General features: G+C 45.2%; 1 long non-coding RNA gene across 1 annotated transcript in view; it reads left to right on the top strand.

Annotated features, from left to right (window-relative positions):
* The first annotated feature begins 13107 nt into the window (after positions 1-13107).
* LOC307225377 overlaps positions 13108-20114 on the top strand; it is a 216792-nt gene continuing 209785 nt past the window's right edge. The window contains exon 1 of the long non-coding RNA XR_013842951.1: positions 13108-13358. This is a non-coding gene — a long non-coding RNA (uncharacterized lncRNA). The remainder of the gene's footprint in view (positions 13359-20114) is intronic.

Below are 20114 nucleotides of genomic sequence, written 5' to 3' on the forward strand. Positions count from 1 at the left end.
AGGGAGGCGCCCTAGAGGTAAGGTGAAACGCGCAGGCACGCAACGCGGGCGGGCGGGCGGGCGAGCGCGCGCGCGCACACAACACGAGCGCGCGCGCACTTCCGGATTCCGTTCGGGGCAAGGGGGAGGCCGGAGAATGAATGCGAGTGGGGAATGACGCGTTAGCCCAAGCGGCGTTCTGAGGGGCTGGGCCACGCAACACAGAAGCGGGGAAGGGAGGTGTTCGCTTGGGAACCGGAAGCGTACGCTCGCAAGCGTAGGCTGCGCTGGCCGGAGGAAGTTTTAGAAGGACCGAGAGGGATCGAAGAGAGGGGAGGGGGGAAGAGAGTGACGGAGCGACGACGCCGCTCTTAAAGGGGCCGCCGCGCACTTTGCCGCTTGCCTCCAGCTGCTAACGTGTTTGCACATCTGCCAGGAGTGTTGCTCGGTTTCTGCCCGTGCTCGGTGTTTCTGGGGTCAGACTGCCGTCGGGTGGTTTGCAGGGCATTTTTTTTTTTAATTATTAGTATTATTATTTGCATGCAGTATGTGAACCTTTTAATGAGGGTGAAAGAGGAGAGCGCAAAAAATGGTCTGAAGCTCAATATCAAGAAAACTAAGATCATGGCCACTGGGCCCATCACCTCCTGGCAAATAGAAGGGGAAGAAATGCAAGCAGTGAGAGATTTTACTTTCCTGGGCTCCATGATCACTGCAGATGGTGACAGCAGCCACGAAATTAAGAGACGCCTGCTTCTTGGGAGAAAAGCAAAGACAAACCTAGACAGCATCTTAAAAAGCAGAGACATCCCCTTGCCAACAAAGGTCCGTATCATTAAAGCTATGGTTTTCCCACTAGTGATGTATGGAAGTGAGAGCTGGACCATAAAGAAGGCTGATTGCCAAAGAATTGATGCTTTTGAATTCTGGCGCTGGAGGAGACTCTTGAGAGTCCCATGGACTGCAAGAAGATCAAACCTCTCCATTCAGAAGGAAATCAGCCCTGAGTGCTCACTGGAAGGACAGATCCTGAAGCTGAGGCTCCAATACTTTGGCCCCCTCATGAGAAGAGAAGACTCCCTGGAAAAGACCCTGATGTTGGGAAAGATGGAGGGCACAAGGAGAAGGGGACGACAGAGGACGAGATGGTTGGACAGTGTTCTCGAAGCTACCAGCATGAGTTTGACCAAACTGTGGGAGGTAGTGGAAGACAGGAGTGCCTAGCGTGCTCTGGTCCAGGGGGTCACGAAGAGTCGGACATGACTAAAAAACTAAACAACGACAACTATAACAACAATAAATATTGCTGTTATTATTATTATTATTATTATTATTAGGTTCAAAACCTAAATTCAACGATCGAATAAAACAATCCAGAAGAAAACATTAGTGAATGCTGGACTTGTGACTCTTCTAGGGCTTAAGGTACCCCCACTTCTCCCTCTACAGGGCTGGACCCTATGTTTTTGCTCGCGCTGCAAAACACGAAGCACATTGGTGGCACATATCAGCAACAAGAACTTGTGTCTTCCATAATCCACCTTTCCCTCCAAATATTATTGCACGTCAACCCATCTCTGAGCAGGGAGAGACTCTTCAGGTTCTAATCACCTTACCCAGGGTTCAGTTTCCTTGGAATGAACATCAGCAGAAACTGTGGCGATGCTAGGATACGTGGATTTATTCACACACACACACACAACCTGAGCATAGGATGGAGGGACTTGCAGAATTAACACCCCAACAGATCTTGCTTCTCTGTTAGGTTTCCAGAGAAGCAGCCAAATCACAGCCTTGGGCCCAGCACAGAGCAGACAAGTCTTTGTGTCTCCGACTTCCAGCATCACTCCAACATGCACACACATGATGCACATTGCACACAGAGGCTATTGCTCCTCTGCTAGGATGACATCCCATCCAGCCGGATGAGGTGGGAACCCCCCCCCCTTGTCTCTATGGTAACAGAGCTTATTCTTTTAAGATGCAAATGGGGTTACCTAGCTTAGCAGCAAGTTGCAGTGCCCTTCTGGACGTAGGATCTGGTTCAATGGGTTCGGCAAGCCTTCTCCAATAGATACCTCACAGATACAAGATTGCAGGTTTGGAAGGGACCCAGGGCATCATCCAGACTAAACCCTCCCCCCAATCATAACAATTCATTCCCCATTTATTCCCCCTGTTCCCACCCAGTCTTATTACCATCAAATAGTCATAGCTGTCAACTTTTCCCTTTTTTTAAGGGAAATTCCCTTATTCCAAATAGGATTCCTTGCAAGAAAAGGGAAAAGTTGACAGCTATGCAAATAGCCCCATTTCCCAAATACCCAAAGTGACCCTAGTCCTACTCCCGCCCCAACTTAACCTCAGTCTGTGAAATACAGATGTTTTTCTCCCCACATTTTTTTCTTGCTGTTCTTTGGCTTGAAGGAAATAAGAATAATTCCAGATCCTCATATGCCTTTTATAGCTCCTTTTTTCCTCTTCCTACTTAATTTGGTAACCATTCCGACTGACCCATTCAGTCTAGGATCGAAGCCAAGGAAATGAAGGACTCCTAGAGTGCAGTTGATATTTATAGTAGGAAAACAGTGTTAAAAATTATGATGTGTCATTAAGAGTTCATTGGGGCTTTTGATTCCAGTTCCGCAATAACCGCTGACCTAGGAGTTTTTCCAGTTTGTAAATATATTTAACTTACTGAAGATTTAAGTGCCTAATTATTGACAATGCATTAAGACACAGTTGTGATTATTTGCATTCATATAGGACCTTCGGGGTGATAGGGCATTAGCAAATCATGCTCCTTCTGAGGTAGTTTGTCCACCTTTGGTCACCATCCTGCACTCTCATCGCTCACCTGTGGCTCTTACAAGCTATCAGCTCATAGAATTGGAAAAGGCCCCAAGGGTCATCTAGTCCAAGCAAAACAGGTGACCATCTATCTCAGGGGTCAGCAAACTTTTTCAGCAGGGGGCCGGTCCACTGTCCCTCAGACCTTGTGAGGGGGGGTAGACTATATTTTAAAGGGGGGAATGAACGAATTCCTTTGAGAGCCAGTGTGGTGTAGTGGTTAAGAGCGGTAGATTCGTAATCTGGGGCACCGGATTTGCGTCTCCGCTCCTCCACATGCAGCTGCTGGGTGACCTTGGGCCAGTCACACTTCTCTGAAGTCTCTCAGCCCCACTCACCTCACAGAGTGTTTGTTGTGGGGGAAGAAGGGAAAGGAGAATGTTAGCTGCTTTGAGACTCTTTCGGGTAGTGATAAAGCGGGGTATCAAATCCAAACTCTTCTCCTTCTTCTTCTATGCCTCACACATAATTCAGAGATGCATTTTAAGTAAAAGCACACATTCTACTCATATAAAAACACGCTGATTCCCGGACCATTGGGCTGGATTGAGAAGGCAATTCCCAGGGTTGAGTCAGAATCTCCTTTATTGTAACTTGAATCCATTGATTTGGGTCCTATGCTCCAGAGTAGGAGAAAACACGCTTGTCCCCTCTTCCTCATAAGGCTTGGTTTCCAGGCCCTTGATCATCTTGGTCGCCCTTCTCTGCACATGTTCCAGCTTGTCAATATCGTTCTTAAATTATGGCGCCTGGAATTGAACACAATACACCAGATGGGGTCTGACCAGGGCAGAATAGAGTGGTACTTTGACTTCCCACGATCGGGACACTATATTTCTGTTGATGCAGCCTAGAATAGCATTAGCTTTCTCACTGCTGCATCACCCTGCATCACCCTGTTGACTCATGTTAAGCTACTAAGACCCCAAGATCCTTTTCACATGTTCTATTGGCAAGCCAGGTGTTCCCCATTTTATATTGGCGCATCTGTTTCTTCCTACCTAAGTGCAGAACCTGGCATTTGTCCCAATTCATTGTGTTAGTAAAGGGACCCCTGACCGTTAGGTCCAGTCGTGACCGACTCTGGGGTTGCAGCGCTCATCTCGCTTTATTGGCTGAGGGAGCCGGCGTACAGCTTCCGGGTCATGTGGCCAGCATGACTAAGCCGCTTCTGGCAAACCAGAGCAGTACACGGAAACGCCGTTTACCTTCCTGCCAGAGTGGTACCTATTTATCTACTTGCACTTTGACGTGCTTTTGAACTGCTAGGTTGGCAGGAGCAGGGACCGAGCAACGGGAGCTCACCCCGTTGCAGGGATTTGAACTGCCGACCTTCTGATCAGCAAGTCCTAGGCTCTGTGGTTTAACCCACAGCGCCACCCACGTCCCATTCATTGTGTTAGTTTGGACCTAATTCTCCAATCTGTTACGGTCATATTGAATCCCAGTCCTGTCTTATGTCTCATTAGCTACCACTCCCAGTTTGGTGTCATCTGCAAACCCCTTCAGTTCAAGTCATTTATAAAGGCGTTGAACAACAATTTGGTTCAGCTGCCTTTGAAGGAGTGGCGGAACTCCAGTGTCAGGCTAAGTCTTCTCCAAAGCAAGTCTCCTTTTTGGACATCCATTCCAAAAGCTTTTTAACTTCTTTATTCATAGTAGTATTAGGTATGAACTGCCACATGGCCAAGTTCGCTGGTAATATCAGATTTTTTGGGGTGGTTAAAACTGAATGGAGGAACAGGACATCCGGGACTGTAAGTTGTTTTTATATGCAGTAACGGCGGCAAGAATACTATTGGCACAAAAATGGAAACAAGAAGAATTACCGACGAAAGAAGAAAGGCAAATGAAATTAATGGACTATGCAGAATTAGATAAATTAACAGGAAGGACTGGAAACCAGAGATTCTTAGAAGACTGGAGTAAATATTTGAACTATTTGAAAAGCAATTGTAATAAGCAGATTACACTAGTAGGAGTGCAAGAAGTTCTGTAAGGAGGATTATATGAAATATTGCAAGGAAGACTATGAAGAGAATTATTAGTTAATGATAGTTAAAAGTAATAGAGAAATTAAGAAATGCAGAATAAGTGATAAAGAACAGAAAATCTTCAGAGGTTGTTGACGGAAGTCTAAAATATTGTATAAGATAAGAAGTTATGTTAAATGACTGTTGGAAATGATATGTTAAAAAATAAAAAAAAAATGTATATGTATATATATATATATATATATATATATATATATATATATATATATATATATATTAAACTGAATGGAGGAGCCCGAAACTGATCTCTCCAAACTGGGTGAATGGGCAGTAAAATACCAAATGCGGTTCAATGGAACCAGGTGTGAAGTGATGCAGAAAACATCCTATTTTTATATGTGCAATAACAGCATCTGAAGTGGCCAGGAACAAGATGCCAAACAGAGAGAGGGTAGATTTTTAATACTGCAGATATAGTATACATTGCTGGTGCAATGTTCATTGCTTTGCTTTTTGTGATAGTCATATTAATGTATTACGGTCACAGAGCGATAAAATTCAATACAGAATAAAGCGTGCATTAAAACACATCGCAAGGTTCCATCGCTTAAAACATCAGAGCAGTTAAAACAAGTACAAATTGTAATATGTTCTTGTCCTCTCAGCAATCAGCAAGCTTTCCCCCCTCCCTGATCTGAAATGATATTTACAAAAACCCAAAGTCCTCTCAGTGACTCCCAAATCACAGGACAGAGGGATGTTGTGATGAGGTGCTTCTCAGTGGCTTCCCATAGACATCTGGTTGACCATTCTGAGAGCAGTATGGTCCACTGGTCAGAACCCATTAGAACTCCTCTTGCGTTCTTATGCTCTAGCAAAGAGTATATAAACACAGAGTCACAATTCAGATACAGTGGTACCTCAGGTTACTTACGCTTCAGGTTACATACGCTTCAGGTTACAGACTCCGCTAACCCGGAAATAGTACCTCGGGTTAAGAATTTTGCTTCAGGATGAGAACAGAAATCGTGTTCCGGCGGCGCAGCAGCAGCAGAAGGCGACATTAGCTAAAGTGGTGCTTTAGGTTAAGAACAGTTTCAGGTTAAGAACGGACCTCCAGAACGAATTAAGTACTTAACACGAGGTCCCACTGTATCTTGAATATGCGCCCTTGCCTAGTAAATTTGAAATGTTTCTGGGGACCACGGACATTCTAGTACAGTGGTACCTCGGGTTACAGACGCTGCAGGTTACAGACTCCGCTAACCCAGAAATATTACCTCGGGTTAAGAAGTTTGCTTCAGGATGAGAACAGAAATTGTGCTCTGATGGTGCAGTGGCAGCAGGAGGCCTCATTAGCTAAAGTGGTGCTTCAGGTTAAGCACAGTTTCAGGTTAAGAACGGACCTCTGGAACAAATTAAGTATATAACCAGAGCTACCACTGTACAAGAAGAGAGGTGGCTTGTGCCAGGTTGTCAGCCCATCCACGGAGAGCCGTGAGTCCCCACTCACGCATCCCTTCACAGTGGTTCTCAAAATGCTTCCTGCAGAACGCCATAAAATGCTGAACTGCCTTTTAGAACAGCACTGCTGTGAGTTTTGGCCATCTTGGTTATTGTAAATGAACCTGTCACCTGGCAACTGGGGGTGATCCGTGGCTTAATGTTCCTTAATGGCTGGAAATCTCTCTCCAGACTCTTGGAATGACTCAGCCCTCAGCTCATGGGAGGAGCAGGGAAGCAGCTGTTGCTGCTTGGATTCAGAAATACGAAGAGATAAAACAGTCACCCTCCAGAATGACAGGGCATTTAGGCTTATGCAATTAAAGTGGATTAAAGTGCTCTGTCAACCTAGCAGAACAAAGCCATCCTCCTCCTCCTCCTCCTCCTCCTCCTCCGTTTTAGAAAAGGATAGACAGGGCACTGCCCAACCAACCCCAGTCTTCATTCCTCCCAGCTCACATGCCTTCACATGTCATGGACTGGTTGGAAGCAGAGGAATGGTGGGAGGAACTGGCCGGGGAACCACCAAGGAAAGAAGGCTCAGAGCCTAGGGAGTGGTGGTGGGATGGCGATGGGTGGTCAGGGGGGAGAAGATGAGGAAGAAGAGGTGTCGGAAGCTGGAGGGAACAGGGCTTAGTGAGCGGGGAGAGTCTGTGGCAGAGAGAAGTCAGAAGCAGAGGCAGAAGCAGGGGAGGAGGGAGGCCAAGAGGTAGAGCTGAGTCAGGCTGGTGAAGAGGCATGGGTCTCTCCCCCTCCTGCTGCGACAAGCTCCCCTCCTCACTTGTCTCCCAGAACCAGAAGAGGGCTGAAACAGACGTAGTGGCAATAGGCGGCACACAGGGGCAGTCTCTGATTGCTTGAGGGAAGTCCTTGAGAGGGGGGCAGTGGATGTGAGGAGGTGGGGACTTTCAGTCTTGACGACGACAACAACAACAAATTATTATTATTATTATTATTATTATTATTATTATTATTATTATTATTATTACCCCACCTATCTGGCTGGGTTTCCCAATATTAAAAACATGATAAAACATCAAACATTAACAACTTCCCTAAACAAGGATGTCTTCTAAAAGTCAGATAGTTGTTTATTTCCTTGACATCTCATGGGAGGGCATTCCATGTGAGATTTTGACCAGCTTCTGCCCATCTGAAGCTGATACAGGCTCGTCTTATCTTGAGCCCAAACAGAGCGTCGTCACACAAAGATAAGCAGTATGTGCCACATTCTTAACTTTATTTACACTTCTATGCTGAGAGAATCTTGCCTCTGTGAGAGCAGAGAAGCAACTCCTCTCGGAAACAAAGAACACCGAGAGAACAGTGAAAAACAGGAAACCAGTGAACGTCACATCCAGTCTCCCATTCCCGTGGGAACCCAACAGTAACTCTGGCTGTGGAATGCAAAACAATGCCTTGTGACTGCGGTTGCTGCTCAGTGAGGGAAATAGAAACCAACATTCCACAGGGCGGGCGCCACCACCAAGAAGGCCCTCTGGCTAGTTCCCTGTAGCATCACTTCTCACAGGGAGTGGAGACGCTCCTTCAGGGATACTGGACCAAGACCATTTAAGGATCTAAAGGTCAGCACCAGCACTTTGAATTGTGCTCGGAAACGTACTGGGAGCCAATGTAGGTCTTTCAGGTCTGGTGTTAGGTGGTCTTGGCAGCCACTCCCAGTCACCATTCTAGCTGGTGGGGCACGTTAGAGAAGGGGAGAGTTAGTGGGAGTTGGGTAAAGTGGCTGCAGTCAGGATATGGGGAACGGATAGAATAAAAGTGCTGCTTCCTGGGGGACCTAATGTAGGGTTAGCATCAGAAAAGTGAGACTCAGACATTGAGGTGAATTGGTCCCATTTTCCTCCTAACAACGTGCCTGAGTTTCCAAAGACCTGCCTCAGCTTTGAAGGTGAGAGCCTTTGCTAAGGGCTTTTGACAACTCCTTCCTTACTGTCCTTTCAGATATCCAGCCGCACAAGAACTGCATTTGTGTGTCTTTCAAGAGCTTTAAAACCCACCTCTGACTGGGCTACAAAAACACCGGAAAGCTTTCAGATGCGCTCTCCCCCGCCCCCAAACCAACACCAATAATTTTTGCATTAGCAATTCATTAGACTCATTTTTTCGAGGTCGGTTTTTCTCGCTCACTCGACCTTCCATTCGCTGTTCCCTTTGTCAGGCAGAACGGAGGGTGCGAAAAGGCTCTCCAATACGTTTTACAAATCAGTGCTCTCACCAATCTCTCTCCTAGAAAATATGAAAGAAGAATCAAGCTTCAACTTCTCTCAGGGGACCTGATTGTGCTAGGTTTGGTGCGGGTGCGAGCCAGCAATAAATCACACCATTCAAGTTGGGAGTTAACTCTTTATTAGCAAAACCACGATCTTCACAGACTTGGTGGAGTGTCATGCCTAATGAGCATAGCAGTAGGTTGTCGAGATGGAAAGTCCCTCCCTCCCCACAGGCGTCTAAATTCCCTCCTCTGTAGCACCCTGCTTGTGGTTAACACTTAGCTGGAATGAAATATTCAACGCAGCAATAGAGAAATTAAAATAATAATTTATTTGTCAGACAAATAAATATGAGGCACAGTGGTATATGGTTACCAAGCTCTGGCCTGGCCTCCTGCCATTCTGGCCAGCACTTATATTTCCTTAATCCAGCCCCCTTGCTCCTCCTGTGGCTGCCTCTGTCCAATCAGCCTGGTTGAAATTCCTATTGGCTATTTGCTAGAACCAATCACAAAAGATACACCCATTTCCTCTTGCCCTTTTATGGGAATCAAAAAGCTATATATTCTTCTATCTATAAATGACAAATAAGTAGTAATATATCTTACATGTGTCTCAACAAGGAATCTTAATTACCAGCTCACCTCTTGCCCTCCTTGCCCTATTGCCTTCCAAAACAGATGGTTAATCTTGAATTTTTATCTTAAACATATGTCAAGGATTTTGAGTTCACATCAACATTGAGAGATCTCCTTCATTTGAAGGTTTCTAAACAAAAGGCCTGACAACCATATATCAGGAGTGCTCGATGGCGTCTCCTGTCTGGCAGGAGGTTGGGCTGGTGGCTGACTTAATTTCAGGATAGTTACAACTCTTACAACTATATGAAATAAGAATCTAGCATTTCTTAAATCCTTTGCATAATTATATTTAAACTAATATATTTAATACATAAATAACCTTTTAAAAGGAAAAGAAATCTTAAAAGGATCTTAGTTTAAGAAAGAAACAGCTTTAGAAAAGACTTCCCAAAAATGTTCTCTTTCTGCCAGCCAGACCAGTTGCTTTTTCACTGCTCTTGACCTTTTTAACCTTAGGAAGAAGATATGGCTCATTTTACTATTTATCAACCCTTAATTTGTAGGGTCAGTGTAACCTTGGCTCTCAGCCTGTAATTCCCTTTTTACGACTTTGAGAATTGTTTTCTGCTATAAATCAGGGGGCCCTTTGTCTTGGAGAAAAACATTTTGCCAAGGTTCTTAGGCAGCTGGTCTTCTGCCTGGCATAAAACATTTGAAAATCTTTAAGCTCATTTTAAAATACAAGCCCTGATTAAACATATAAGCTTTAATAAAAATGCAGGCTTATGATTAGATGCCTCACCTCTACAGGGCTTTTTCTAAGCAATCCTAGAGTACTTATCACCAAACTCTCCTCTGCCCTTTTCATGCCTCTCCTGGTTCTGGGGGACAAGCGATGAGGGGAGACACCAGCCTGACTCAACTCTGCCTCTGTTTCTGAGGCAGAGCATAGCCATTGTGTCTTGTAGCCATTGATAGTCCTCTCCTCCAGGATGGTCTATCAGAAAAAATAAAGAATAAATCAAAACAGGAATTTGTTTCAAAATGGGAGGTTTTCAAAGAATATCTGAAAAATAAATATAGTAGTTTAAATTCTGTTGCAGCATTCGAGGAACCTCAGTAATAGTTGCAAGGTAGATATACGAAATTAGATATATTAAGAATAAGTTTAATTATTATAAAAGTGTGTATTGGCAGTAAGTATTATGAAATTGAAATATGGAATAGACGGGAGGTTGGGTCTTTAGTGTTAAGACCAATATATGTTATATTGTTTGCTAAGAAAATTATGTGTCTATAGTTATTCCTGTGTTTAATTTGGTATTTGTGTTTTTTTCTTTTTTCTTGTTGTATCAATAAAAAATCTTTAAAAAAAGAAAAAAGATAGTCCTCTCCTCCAGGAATTTGTCTAATCCATCGCTGCCTCCTGTGGGAGTGAGTTCCAGAGTTTAACTGTGTGCTGCATGAAGAAGCGCTTTCTTTATGACGGAGGAAGGAAGGAAGGAAGGAAGCAGCACAGGTCAGAAGCGATGAATATTCAATGATTAGTTGCAGCTGGGAATGGAACCTGGGGAAGTGTGGTGTAGTGGTTAGAGCGCCAGTCTAGGACTAGGGAGACTTTGGCTGTGTGCACATTGCCAGTTTAAAATGCAGCTAGGTCATTCTCAATTCAGACCGTAGCTGCTTTGGGGGGAAATGCCTCAAAATGCAGTACAGTGGGTATTTTTTTTAGGTATGTGAGCTGAGAGAACTCCCCATGACTCACCAGTGTATCACTGAACCCATTCCAGTGCCATACGGTTCTCATCACAACATTACTAAAAGAAATCACCTGATGCTGAAAGAAACAGTAATGTGAATACTGGTATCTTTTTTGAGGTAAAATCTAGTGGCACTCTTCTAATATAGCCAGTGCAAAGTCATGACCCTCTTTCTCATGTGTTTTCAGTATTTTTAATGGTTTCTGACCCTCCAGCACTTTGGCAGAAAGATAGTAAATATATACTAAAACCAGAAGAATGTCCAAGAAAAAGGAGGGTGGTTTAAGTGTTCAAGTGACAGAGAAGGCTCAGAATAATGTATGGTGGGAAAGGGTGGTTTTTTCCTGTGCTTCTAACTTGTTACCATGACATTTACTTCTTCCTGGATGCCCTGAAAAGCAAACTAAAACCCTGAGGCTTTGGGTCACATTTAGGACCAGATGTTACAAAGGAGAGATTATGTATTATTTCAGATTGTGATAGGGTTGGGTTTTTGAAAATATTCAAATGTATCAATTTTTATGTTCAGCCTTTCTTACCTCCCCCTCACCTCCCCTGCCTAATAAATCAAACCTCCCCCCCCCCAAAAAAAAATGCAGTACAGTGGTACCTTGGGTTACATATGCTTCAGGTTACAGATGCTTCAAGTTACAGACTCCAATAACTCAGAAATAGTACTTCGGGTTAAGAACTTTGCTTCAGGATGAGAACCGAAATCACGCCGTGGCGGTGTGGCGGCCATGGGAGGCCCCATTAGCTAAAGTGGTGCTTCAGGTTAAGAACAGTTTCAGGTTAAGAATGGACCTCCGGAACGAATTAAGTTCTTAACCCGAGGTACCACTGTACTTCATAAGGAATAAGAGGACAGGTAAGGATTATAGCCAATGTTGAATAGACACCACTTCCCAAGCCAGCTGCGGGAGCCCCTAAATGCAGAATTTGGGCACCCTAATTCTGAATGCACCGTAAATGGGAATGTGAGCACAGCCTTAGGTTCAAATCCCTACTCTGACAGGACAGATTATATAAAAAAACCCACACCACCATCGAAACCGTTAGAGTTCAAAGCCAGGAATCAACAATTAAAATATCCACAATAAAAAGCACACAAGGGTAGGTCGAGAGGAAAAACATCCACTTAACCGAATGCCATTAGGAAACAATCATAGAAAGATAAGGTGCAAGGCCAGAGACCACCCTGGCTTTGATGTTCTGGGCCAGCCATTATGGAGCCCTGATACAAATCAAATACAGATTTTTTCCCCCAAAAGCCGAACTCCTTTAGTTATTAGCGATTGGCACAAGCAATAGCATCTGAGCTGGCTTGCGGTTTATCTCGCAGGCAGGGCGATAATAAACATGTGTGTCTGTGTGGAAGGGAGATAGCCAACTAGCCTCAAATCAGTGGCGTAGCGTGGGGGGTGCAGGGGGGGCCGGCCGCACTGGGCGCAACATCTGGGGTTAGGGCAAATCCACGGGTTAGGGGGCGCAAATCCACGGGTTAGGGGGCGCAAATTACTTGCCTTGCCCCGGGTGCTGACAACCCACGCTACGCCACTGCCTCAAATCAACCCTGAGCCCGTATTATTAAGAAGCTAGCCCCAATGCCCCTCGTGCACTGAAAAACAAGGCAAACCTTTTCCCCATTCTGTTTAGATGCAGCCTCCAGATGAGATGCAACCTTTTGCATTGCAATCCAGAACAACAAGGAGGAAACAGTGGGAGGTGGGCAGTGGGGAGGGAGAGAAAAGAAAGAGAGAAAAAGGGAGAGAGAGAGAGAGAGAGAGAGAGAGAGAGATCAGCATCTGCCAGGGAGCTGGTTGTATTACCAGGAACACAGCTGAAAATGAAATCCAGCAGCTGGGGAGACAAAGTTCAGCTGATGAGCAGGATGAATCACTGGTTTGATGGACTAGGCGGGTAACAAAATAAAATAAAACGTGTGTTTGTGTGTAGACACACATGTATACCCAACCGGGGCACGACACCAACAGGGTTAGAAAAACAGAATCACAAAACTGCAGCATGGAAGGGACCTCCTGGGTCATCTAGTCCAACCCCCGCAATGCAGATGTTTACCGACACGTGGTAATTCTAAATTGGAAAAAGAGGGGGAGGGAAGCAGGGAGAGAATTCCCAACGTAGTACAGAGAAATGCTCATGGAAATATTCCTTTTAGGCTTATCTTTTTGGTTATGGAAAAAATCTAGGTGCGAGGCTGCTCAGTCACCCAGCTCGTCGGGCAGAGCCCGCGGGTCCCTGAGGAATAAAGGAAGGAGTCCAGCCACCAACCGGAGCAAATAGCTGTTTATTGTGCAACAGGTTCAAAGAGGAATTTTGAACCCCGAGGATGGGGTGACAAGGACTTTTAAAAGTTTCTATCTTATCCCAGCATACAGTTCATTAAACATCATCACTACATCATTGCTACATCAGAAAAGGGGAGGGTTATACATGGTTAAGGGACACGGGTGGCGCTGTGGGTTAAACCACAGAGCCTAGGACTTGCCGATCAGAAGGTTGGCGGTTCAAATCCCTGTGACGGGGCGAACTCCCGTTGCTCGGTCCCTGCTCCTGCCAACCTAGCAGTTCGAAAGCACATCAAAGTGCAAGTAGATAAATAGGTACCGCTCTGGCGGGAAGGTAAACGACGTTTCCATGCGCTGCTCTGGTTTGCCAGAAATGGCTTAGGGGTCAAAATAATAAATTGTTATTATTATTAAGCGCATATATATATATATATATATATATATATATATATATATATGCATTATATTTTATTACATTTTATATATATATATATATATATATATATAATGAGAGACATGGAGGTATAGAAATATTCTTATAAACGAGGTTGAGGTTGAGCTCTACCCAAGCCGCTTCTCTCACAAATCAGGCCTTGGCTGCCTGACTGATATCCTTGCCTGACAATTAGCCTATCGCACAAACACTGAGCTTTTCCAGGAAAACATGAGCTGGCCAGCAGACTGGGGGGGGGGGGCGGAGGGGATGGTGTCACCATTTTTCTCGAACTTTACCTCAGCGATTCTCCCCACCCGCATGCGACTCAGAGCTGGTTGACCTCATTGCTATTGCTGTCCTCCTGCATCAGACTGGAACACAAACATCCAAAACCCAAGGCTGGCAAGTCTTCTCTGTCACAGTGTCACGGAGCCCTTTTCTCCCCACCTCTTCAAAATGTGACGGTTGCCCTCGCTCTTTCCTGCTTCCTTTCCCCCTTAGCTGCTTCATATTCCAAATCTTTGCTTTTCCAAATGCCCGGGCAGAACTATTTCAAAAAGATCTGAAGAGCTGGTCGTTAGATTTCTTTGAACTTTTGAAAACACGCAAGGAAAAGCACTGCTGGATCACAGCAAAAGTTCCAGCATCCCATTTTCACGACAGCCAGCCACTTGCCTCTGTGCAAAGTCCCAGGACCCAAGTGCAACAGCCAGTGCCAGATTTACATATAAGCTAAACAAGCTATAGCTTAGGGCCCCACTCTCTTGGGGGCCCCCAAACAAATTAAAGGAAAAAAAACAGGATGTACATTCCAAGATATAAGATAAAAAACAAATAAAATAAAACCTACATACAGCAACAGGGTTTTGTGCTGTGTAGTCTCCTATATGTCAGGCATAGGCAAACTCTGGCCCTCCAGATGTTTGGGACTACAATTCCCATCATCCTTAGCTCACAGGACCAGTGATCAGGGATGATGGGAATTGTAGTCCCAAACATCTGGAGGGCCTGAGATTGCCTATGCCTGATATAAGTAATGGGCCCCGCCTGCTAGCCCGCTCCCTAAAATATCACTGGTTTGCTCATTTCTATATACAGTGGTACCTTGGTTCTCAAACTTAATCCGTTCTGGAAGTTTGTTCCAAAACTAAAGCGTTCCAAATCCATGGCACGCTTTCCCATGGAAAGTAATGCGACACGGATTAATCCGTTCCAGACTTTTAAAAACAACCCCTAAAATAGCAATTTAACATGAATTTTACTATCTTAATTGTATTTCAGTTCAACCATTACTTTGATAAGATACATATTTTGTTATGTGCAAATGGCTTTAGATACTTATTAGGTCCATACATTACCATATAGCATATATTCCACGCATAAAAACAGCGACAATTTGTTGTTGACAAAGGACAGCAGGACATATAAAGGGCCCCATTACTTTCAGAAGCTTAGGGCCTCATCAAACCTAAATCTGGCCCTGGCAACAGCAACTCTCCCTACTTGTGATTCACTGTCACCCCCCAGCACCTGCCACCTGAGGCCATTGCCTCATTGTGCCTAATGGCAGGACCGGCCCTTCACCCATTTGTAGATCTATGTTTTCCCAGTGCTTCTTCCATCCTTTTTCATACTGCAGAAAGTCTGTCTCTTTTTGTAAGAGGACAGTGGGTATCATGATCTCCATAGCTATAGCATGATACTTTTTAATAAGTATTGTGTTCGATGTGAGCAGTGATGTATTAGGCCAGGCTTCCTCAAACTCGGCCCTCCAGATGTTTTTTGGCCTACAACTCCCATGATCCCTTGCAAGCAGGACAAGTGGTCAGGGATGATGGGAACTGTAGTCTCAAAACATCTGGAGGGCCGAGTTTGAGGAAGCCTGTATTAGACAAGCGAACCCATCGCAGCTAAGCACACGTTCACTGTAGGTTTTGTGGTAGACGCACTTTTATCACCATGTTCATTTTTTCCCTAATAAAATAAAATAAAACCAGTCTCTTAATGAGAGCGACAATACTTTTCCAATTAGAATTGTTATGAAAATATTGGTGGAATGCTGCTTAAATTAGCCAGTGTTACAGTGCTAAAACACTATATCACTAGCTGAAAACATACGGTGGGGGGAGTGGGGGGGCACACTTTCCAGTCACTACCACTTTAGCGCTGCGGTTTTTAATTAAACACTTCCAGTCTACACTTCTGATCCAAAACAAACACCAAACACATTTTTTTAAAAAAAGAATGTATATACAGAGAGAGAAATACATATTTCATGGGTAGCAATGGGCAGTCGCATTTAAGTTAATAAGCACATAGTGCTAAATAAATAATTTTTTTTGTAAGAATCACTCTGAATTTTTACTTACGCATTTCAGAATAATAATAGTATTTATTTATTTATTTATACATACATACATACATACATACATACATACATACATACCCTGCCCATCTGGCTGGGTTTCCCCAGCCACTCTTGTTGGCTTTCAACAGAATATTAAAATACAATAGTCTATTAAACATTAAAAGCTTCCCTAAACAGGGCTGCCTTCAGATGTCTTCTAAAAGTCTGGTAGTTGTTTATCTCTTTGACATCTGATGGGAGGGCGTTCTACAGGCTGGGTGCCACCACCGAGAAGACCCTCTGCCTGGTTCCCTGTAGCTTTGCTTCTCACAGTGAGGGAACCGCCAGAAGGCTCTCGGCACTGGACCTCAGCACTGGATGCTGCAGGAGGAAGCAATGTGAACATTTAGCTGGGAGAAACATCCCCTGGAGCCTTCTGCATAGGATTCTGCTGCGTGGCTGGTTTAATAAATTATTTCTTCTTTGCAGAGTCTCCTGGACACTTAACAGAGAGAGAGAAGAGGAAGGTGCCATCTCAAACTCCTGAGACTCATTCAAGGAGGTCCACCTTTGCCAGAGGGTGAGAGGGGCATCGGTTTAGGCCTAGCCAGTGATGCCTGGGATGCTCACTAGGGACCAGGTTCAATGTAACACTAAACCTCTTGGGAGGCTGTGGTTTCTCCTTCTTTGGAGGTTTTCCAGCAGAGGTTGGGTGACCATCTGCCATGGATGCTTGAGCTGAGATTCCTGCATCGCAGGGGGTTGGACTAGATGACCCTCGGGATACCTTCCAACTCCACAATTCTGTGATTCTAAGTTCATGCATTTTGTTGAAGTCATTAAACTCAACTTTTAACTGGCTTTTGAATACACGTGAAACTAACTGTTACCGTTTTGAATCTTATTGTGTTCTCTTCTTTCACAGGTCATGCAAATCACTACAGTTGTACCTCGGCTCCTGAACACCTTGGGAGTCAAACGTTCCGGCACCCGGACGATCGAAAACTGGAAGCGATTGTTCTGGTTTTCGAATGTTCTTTCGGAAGCCGAACATCCATCCGGCAGAGCTTCCTGCAGCCAATCAGAAGCCGCGCTTTGGAAGTCAAACGTTTTGGAAGTCGAACGGACTTCCGGAACGGATTCTGTTCGACTTCCGAGGCACGACTGTATTCTGAATATTGCTTTTTATAGAAGAGTTTGAAGAAGGGTTTGGATTTGATATCCTGCTTTATCACTACGCTAAGGAGTCTCAAAGCGGCTAACATTCTCCTCTCCCTTCCTCCCCCACAACAAACACTCTGTGAGGTGAGTGGGGCTGAGAGACTTCAGAGAAGTGTGACTGGCCCAAGGTCACCCAGCAGCTGCATGTGGAGGAGCAGAGACGCGAACCCGGTTCCCCAGATTACGAGTCCACCGCTTAAGCTGGGTCAAAATCAAAAGCCAAAATCCACACAAGCACACCAACACTCTCCCTTCCAGGGGTTTCTAGCAGCTGGTATTCAGAAGCATTTAGTGTCTCTGACTATGGAAGCAAAGCGTAATTGTCTTGGCTAGTGGCCATTGATACCTTTACCCCAAAGCCATGCTCTTTTAAAGCCGTCCAAGATGGTGGCCACCACTGCTTCTTGTGGCAGTGAGTTCCACCATTTGGCGAAATGCTGCATGAAGAAGTACCTCCTTTAATTTGACCTGGAAGTTCCAGTGTTAAGAGAGAGGGAGGAGAACTTGCCACCCACTCCTGGGTGGTAGGGGGCACCCCACAGTGGCGGGGGCTTTTTCAGGTGGCAAAGAAGAAGAAGAAGAAGAGTTTGGATTTGATACCCAGCTTTATCACTACCCGAAGGAGTCTCAAAGCGGCTAACAATCTCCTTTGCCTTCCTCCCCCACAACAAACACTCTGTGAGGTGAGTGAGGCTGAGAGACTTCAGAGAAGTGTGACTGGCCCAAGGTCACCCAGCAGCTGCATGTGGAGGAGCAGGGAAGCGAACCCGGTTCACCAGATTACGAGTCCACCGCTCTTAACCACACCACACTGGCTCTGCACAGTAGGGTAAGGGACACTGGGGATGGGCTCATAGGCAGAGGAAGAGGAGTGCGGGGGGAGCACACTGCCCCCGGCAGCGCGATCCTGGTGGGGTGCCATTGTGGCTGCCCCCCTACCCACGCTGGGCACTATGCCCCCAGGACGCGCACCATGCCCCTGTGGGCAGTGCGCCAGCCCTGAAGCTCCGCCCCTGGATAGGCTTATGGAGCCACGGAGTGGTGGCCCCCAAATCTTGCACCATCAGTAATCTGCATCCTTGGTCTACTCTGATCCTGGCTCCTCCAATTCTGAGATGGATGGACTTCTCCCTAAGGTTTAATAAAGGTTGAAAGGTTGCCTGCCCCTGAGAGCTAAGCCCCCATTTTAGGGTGGAGCCTGGGCTGAAGTGGGTGGGTGTGGCCTCCAACTCAAAGGGCGGGTCTTTCTGCACCAGGGGGTGGAGCCAGAGCACCAAAGGCCCTATAAGAAACTGAGCCCCAAATCATGCCTACCCTCGCCAACTGTGCTGCAGCAAGGGAAGGCTCTCTGTTTTGCCAGCAGGAACCTCCTTCCTGGTCTCTGAATTATTTAATGTCCTGGCTGAGGAGCACATGACCCCAGCCCAAGCCGGCTGTCAGAGAAGCAACAGCCTTTGATGCAGTAATTGGAAATTTCCATTCTTCTGCTCAGAGACTTGCAAGGAAGGAGGGGGGGGAGTGTGGAGAAGACACACAGAGAATCAAAACAAAAGAGAAGTGCTCAGAAAATCGCTTTCCTCGCCCAGGAAATTTCCATGCTGGAAAACTTTAATCAGTCCTCCCCAGTCTGGAATAGATGCAGGTGGAGAATGAGCTTCCGGGCTGTCGTTAATTTTTTGTGTGGCTGCTTTTGATTTCAACGTACTATTTAAAAAACAAAAACCTTACACTTGAATGAAAATAAGAGGTAGCGCTGGATGTAAGTCTCAGCTGGCTGGAGGGAGCACATTCCCTCAATATTTCTCCGATGAAGATAGGGCCTTCCTAATAATAATAATAATAATAATAATAATAATAGTAATAATAATAATAATAATTTTCCCTGGAAAAGACCCTGATGTTGGGAAAGATGGAAGGCACAAGGAGAAGGGGACGACAGAGGACGAGATGGTTGGACAGTGTTCTTGAAGCTACCAGCATGAGTCTGACCAAACTGTGGGAGGCAGTGGAAGACAGGACTGCCTGGCGTGCTCTGGTCCAGGGGGTCATGAAGAGTTGGACACGACTCAACGACTAAACAACAACAACAACAACAACAACAACAACAACAACAACAAATAATAATAATAATAATAATAATAATAATAATAATAATAATAATAATAATTCCCCACCATCTGACCGGGTTACCCTGCTCACTCCAACATATATAAAAACATAATAAAACATTAAACTTTTAAAAACTTCCCTATACAGGGCTGCCTTCAGATGTCTCCTGAAGGTTGTATAGTCTCTTATATCCTTGGCTCAGTGGTTGCATAACTGCATACCCTCCATCATTTATCGGATGAAAATAGGGACAGCCTACCATACCTTCCAACATTTCTTCGATGAAAATAGGGACGTCCTAAGGAAAAGCAGGACATTCTAGGATCAAATCAGGGCTTCTGTGAATCTGGGACTGTCCCTGGAAAATAGGGGCACTTGGAGGGTGTATTATTACAATCGTGCAGTGTATGTGTGCTCTATGTGCTCTATGTGGGGCTACCTTTGAAGATGACCTGGAAACTACAACTAATCCAGAATGTGGCAGCTAGACTGGTGACTGGGGGTGGCCGCCGAGACCACATAACACCGGTCCTGAAAGACCTACATCAGCTCTCAGTACATTTCCGAGCACAATTCAAAATGTTGGTGCTGACCTTTAAAACCCTAATCAGCCTCGGTCCAGTATATCTCCACCCCCATCGTTCTGCCCAGACACTGAGGTCCAGCGCCAAGGGCCTTCTGGTGGTTCCCTCACTGCGAGAAGTGAGGTTACAGGGAACCAGACAGAGGGTTCTACCTGACATTTATAAGACATCTAAAGGCAACCCTGTTCAGGGAAGTTTTTATTGAGT

The sequence above is a fragment of the Podarcis cretensis genome (genome assembly GCF_951804945.1).
Source record: "Podarcis cretensis genome assembly, chromosome: 10".
NCBI lineage: Eukaryota > Metazoa > Chordata > Lepidosauria > Squamata > Lacertidae > Podarcis > Podarcis cretensis.